Genomic DNA, 6,000 nt, shown 5'->3' with positions numbered 1-6,000 from the left:
TTGGGTATTGTAAGTTGTGCTGCTGTGAACATAGCACAAATCTTTTTGAATGGACGTGTTGTGTTTGGTTCCCTTTGGATAAACTGCTAGGAGAGGGATTGCTTGTTCATAGGGTAGGTCTATTTGTAGGTCCATTTCTTTTTTTTTTTATTTCTAGTCTTCCAGAGACGTTAAGAAGGTTTTTGAAAACAAACAAGCAACAAAACTCTATAACATTCAGAGTCAACAAATTAAACGTGATCATTTCTTTAAGACAAGAGAAATTTCTTTTTTATTTGACAAGAAATGTTTCCCCTTAAATAAAATTGTAATAACTTTTAAATTTGTAATTTACTTTAAAAGTAGTATTTATTAATGAGGAAGAGAATGAGAATGTCACTCAGGCACATGTGATGTTGGGGTTGGATTGAACATATCACCTCATGCTTTCAAGCCCAGCAATCTTTATTCTTTTTTAGTTTTATTTGTAAAAAGGAAACATTGACAAAATCATAGGAAAATGGGGTACAAATCCACACAATTCCCACCACAGGAACTCTGTATCCCATCCCTTCCCCTAATAGCTTTCCTATTCTTTAAACCTCTGGGAGTATGGACCCAAGGTCATTGTAGGATGCAGAATGTGGAAGGTCTGGCTTCTGTAATGGCTTCTCTGCTGAACATGGGCATTGACAGTTCGATCCATATTCCCAGACTGTCTCTCTCTTTCCTAGTTGGGTAGGAAAGAGAAGCGTATCTTCAGGACACATTGGTGGGGTTTTCTGTCAAGGGAAGTCTTTTTGGCATCATGCTAGGATCTGGAACAAGGTGACTGAAAAGAGAGTTAACATATAGAGCCAAACGAGTAGTTGACTAATCATGAACCTAAAAGCTGGAATAGTGCAGATTAATAGTGTGGGGGGGTGTCTCTGTTTTGTAGATAGCTAGTAGGCATATTTTAGTTATATTCCAAAGTGCCTGTGCAAGCCCTGCAATCTAACCACAGTGTCACCAACAGGGCTGCTGATTGTCTTTTGTTTCTTTGAGCTAATGGGAATATTTTTCAGCTTTCTTTGCCCTAATTTCTCAAAGGATAAAATAATTTATTCTGTCAATCTATCTTTCAAAACTTGAAAAAATATCTATAAATAAATCAGGAAAATCACCACCCACACAGAAGTCTCCATTGTTACCTTATTGATAGTTATCATTTAGGTTCTGGGAGTTGATCACCCTGCACATTATATACTATTATACCATTCATGAAGACTAGGGTTCAAGCCCCCAAGCAACCACATGAGGACACCCTACAAAGGGAAACTTCGACAGTAATGGGACAATGCTATAGTTTCTCTCCTCCTCCTCTTTCTCCTCTCCTCTCCCTCCTCCTCCTCCTCCTCCTCCTCCTCCTCCTCCTCCTCCTTCTTCTTCTTCTCTATCTTCTCTCTCTGTCCCTCTCTCTCTCCTCCTTATAGCGAGAAAAAAGAGAAAGTGAAATCTAGTTCACCAGGTGCCATACAATCACAGTCTCCAACCCCAGCATGTGGCTCTCTTGAAATAAAAAGCTTGTTTTCTTTGTTCATATTATGTAGCATGAAGCTAGCTGGAGCAACTCTTGTTTTCACTCACTTCTCATTTTCATGTGAGAATCACCTATGGTGTGAGGTTCTAATTTCTGCTATGTGCCCCTTTGCCCATGTTTCATACATGCTTTATACAGCATTAGTTGGGGTCCTGTATACAACAGTGTTTAGTTAGTGATGTTCATCATAAAGTCTGTTCCTGATTGTTACTTAAATTCTTCACAACTATCAGCTTATCATTTCATCAGGTTTTGTATGAAGCTTCTTTGGTGGAAGACCTACAGTTTTACTTTTTGCTCTATTCATTTTTTAAGTATAAAACTTCTGAGACCACATGCTCAAATCTACATGTTTTGTAAGATATAAAGCTTACATCTATTAAAGTAATTAATCTGTGAATCTAAATTTGTTCCATATGGAAAACTGAGAAATGTTATGCATGTACAAACTACTGTATTTACTGGGAACTGTAAAACATGAATCCCCCAATAAAGGAAAAATGTTAGAAAAAGATAATGTAGGGACATGCTTTATATTAAACATTTCTTGCTTGTGTCTGAAATTCATATTCAACTGGGCACCCTGTGCTTTGCTGTCCCAGACTCCAGTGTCGCTATCATAAGTCCCAAAGTTCCTACATTTACACAGTGGATCCCATGAAGATATGCAAATGTCTCACTCATGTAGACTCCATATAGAATACATTATACTTGAATTTCTCACCTGATAGCTGGTGAATTATTTACAAATAAATCAATATGTTTTTGCTTCTTGTTTTGTCTCATAAGCTAGCAAAGTTTTACTGGGATAATAAAACACACTTTGCATAAATACAGAATTGTAATATTTTTCTGAGGAAGGAAAGATAGGCATTCTGAATATTCCAGGCCATGAAAATAAAATTTTTTTGTGTAATTTTTCAAGTAGAAAGGTACCGGGCTGAGCTAGCTTCATGGGCGCGAGGCAGAAGACTAGGGACTCATGGCTGAACTGGAAACGCAGTTTAATCTTTATTCATGAGTGGGGATGCAGTTCAACAACTTAAACTCTAATCAAATTTCTGTCCTATCTATCTCCTGAGGTGGAAGTTTCAGGAACAGGAAGTACGTAGGATAGGGAGGTATGGAGAAGGAGGATAGCACTAGAACCAGTGGGGATTAAACCAATGAGAACAATGATTATGTAAATAGACTACAGCCTCAAGCAATGTAACAGAAGGGGTCTTAGAAGCAGAATTTAGAAGCATACCAACAACTCCCCCTTTCTTTTTAGCTAATGGCCATAGTATCAGGAGTGTGGGGTGAACAGAAACCTATATCGTACAGGCATCTTTAAAAGAACTGGCAGAAGACATAGAGGAACAATTAAGAGAGCAGCAAGAACCAGTGTGATGCCAAGGGGAGGCCTGAGGGGGTGTTTTCTACCTCTAAGGGCAAGGCCTATCAGGCGAAAGGAAGTTTCCTGCCTCTGTGGGCATCTCTTGCCTCTGTGGGCATTTCATGTCTCAAAGGGCGTTTCATGCCTCTGTGGGCAGCACCTAGAAAGGAGGGGGGAGTCCTATAGAGTCCCAAGATAGCAGGCTGCAGTCAGTTTTTGAGAATCCCAGTAGCATAAAGGGAAGCTGCTGTAAAGTTGTGTAAAGTGTCCAAGAGGTGTAAGTTTGATAGAAGTGTCAGTCCAAAGTAGATGAACATGGAAGAAATGCCAGGGGATGAAATGCTGCATGTCTGTCTTGATGGGGAAAGTCAGCCACCAGAAGTTTGCTTTTCTGTAGAGAGTGAGCTTTGGAGTCTGTGAATCCGTAGTCCTGCCATCTTGTGGGTGATGTCAGAGAACAGGGGTACAAATGGATTTCCAGGTATTCCATTTGAGCAGATGCTTTTTTAGGTGAAGATTTGACAGCTGTAATTCACTTACTTGTATAACAAAACTTGCAGCAGATTAGAAATTTACTATAATTGATAACTCTATTATAATTGGAAGTCTTTTCCAGTATGATTTTAAGGTTGTTTAAACAGTTTAAACTCAATAAAATGTGGAAGGTAAACAGAAGAACCATGGTTAAAAGCCTCAGTCATGAGAATCATTAGCATAACCATTGTGCAATCTACCCTGCCCACACTCATACAGTTTTTAGGATTAAATATTTTTAAGACGTAAAACGTCAAAAGAGAAAAAACCAATTTTTGGACTGTTTTTGGTTGTCTCTAGAAATCATGGTTGCATCTAGAATTTTTTTTGTAAAGTCAATGTCATACAAAAATTTAGTCATTTAAATCACTCTTTTAAGAAATGCAACTGAAAGCAGATAGCAAACTTAAGTCAGACAGAACAACAAGGGGGAAATCAAGAGAAAAGTGGTAGGCAGTTTTGGCTTTTTTTTTTTTTAACTTGAACCAGATTATCCAGATCTCACCATGTAGCATCATGAGTCTCCGGAGGGCGTCCTAGTCCAAAAAGCTCCTCACAATTCCATTTAGGGTGCTTCTGATGATTTCTGCTGGGTTGCTGCAGGCACCCATTTTTAAAAACGTCTTCCCATCTAAGAAATTATCAAATCAGGAGAGTAGAACTAACTATATGTCTCCATTCTTGGGGACTGCCAGTGTAATGGAGAATGCTCTTCAAGTTAGAGTAGTCCTTCTTCATGGGAAACGTGCTAGAGGAAGTCCAGAAAGTTCCAGGGGAAATCTCTGTGCATCTCCCAAGCCCTACAATCAAGGTCATAAGGAACCAAAGTTTCCCGGTCAGGGAACCAAAGTGTGGCCCAGAGTGACACTGCTAAGGTAGTGGCGGTATCGCATTCTCATGGATTCTGCAGCCTGCAGCAGCCTGCGGATCAGATGGCAGCTCCAGCTGCTATGCCAAAATCTGGGAGAGAAGAGACACGGAGAGCCAAAGAGCAGCGGGACCGTGTGCTACACCCGCCTCGCGAACTGCAGGCCATAGTGGATAGGTAGCCAAACGGCTTTACTTATCTGGTGGATGGGTGGGTTACGTCCCACATCAGTGCTGGTCCTTGTTCAGGCGCCATTATGCCAGTCTGGGCTAGCTTCGTGGTGGGAGCCAGATGACCAGGGACTCATGGCTGAGCTGGGAAGCAGTATATCCTTTATTACTCAGATACATTGCCTTTTGTGCATCCCTTCACCAGAAGTGACAAGGGAAAGGAAATGACTAGGAGAGAGGGCAGAGCAAAAAAAGAGCTCGAACAGAACATAGAACGCTTCCATCTAACCAGTGGGGATTAAACCAATACCCTGCAGGCAGGGCGGGGCTCAGGTAAAACAGAGATTATATAAATAGATCACATCGTAAGTAATACAAGTGAACCTAATGTGATGATCAAAACAGAAGGTCTTTTAAGCAGAATTTTGAAGCATACCAACAGAAAGGGACCTCCCCTCTTAATTGTACAAATAAACCCTGAGAGTTTTCACAAGAAGAAAATATACTTATTTATCAGCATACTTTTACTACATCAAATACTAACTGGGATTGAAAAGGGAAAATTCATCAGAGAGTGTGAGAAGACAAGGAGATGGTCAAAGGAGAGAGTGAGTTAAGTTTCAATAGACAGAAAGGGCCATGGATACAGAAAGAAAATAAAAATGCTCAGGATAACAGGACACTCTCTAGTATTTATCTAAAGCAATTATTACTTACTCTGCCTCGTAGTGTTAACTTGAATCAGTTGTCATTGATATCTGAATTTTTAGCTTAATGATTTTTTGCTGATAATAGTTTCCTGAGTGAGGTAAATTTATCAATAATACAAGTAAAACTCTACTGTCTAGTTTTAAATAAATATGTTGCCAATAAAAAAATAAATTCATTCCATAAAACAGTAATTATTTGATTTTCAAATAGTTTCTTAGAAGTAGGTAATTTGGTATAAATTTTCTATCTTACTTTAAGTATTTTTATGTGTCACTTAATAATGATTTTCAAAAGTAGTAAGTTACAGGAAAATAGTTTCACAATAAAACCACCACCAAAATCTGTGTGCCCACCTACCCCACCCTCACTACAATCACCACCAAGTTCTTCAAAGTCTTAGAGACAGGTTGGCAATTTTCTAAAAATTAAATCCATATGCTTTTCTAATATCTCACTGATCCACAGCATATTTGATTTTTAATATTTTTAATTATCATTGGATAGAGACCGAGAGAAATTGACGGGAAATAGAGATCGAGAGATACAGAGAGACACCTGCAGTACTGCTTCACCACTCATGAAGCCTTTCCTCTGCAGGTGGGGACCAAGGGCTTGAAACTGGGTCCTTGGCACTGTAATGTATGTGCTTAACAAGCTATACTGCCTCCTGGTCCCAACTAAGCGTATTTTAACTGCATTTTTCAATTTTGAAATATAATTGATTTTAGGAATGGATTAGAATATTTGTGTTCTGTGTTACTAGGAGCCAGATAATAAT

This window comes from Erinaceus europaeus, chromosome 9 (genome assembly GCF_950295315.1).
Source record: "Erinaceus europaeus chromosome 9, mEriEur2.1, whole genome shotgun sequence".
NCBI classification, from domain to species: Eukaryota; Metazoa; Chordata; class Mammalia; order Eulipotyphla; family Erinaceidae; genus Erinaceus; species Erinaceus europaeus.
Note: the sequence above shows the minus strand (reverse complement) of the source record.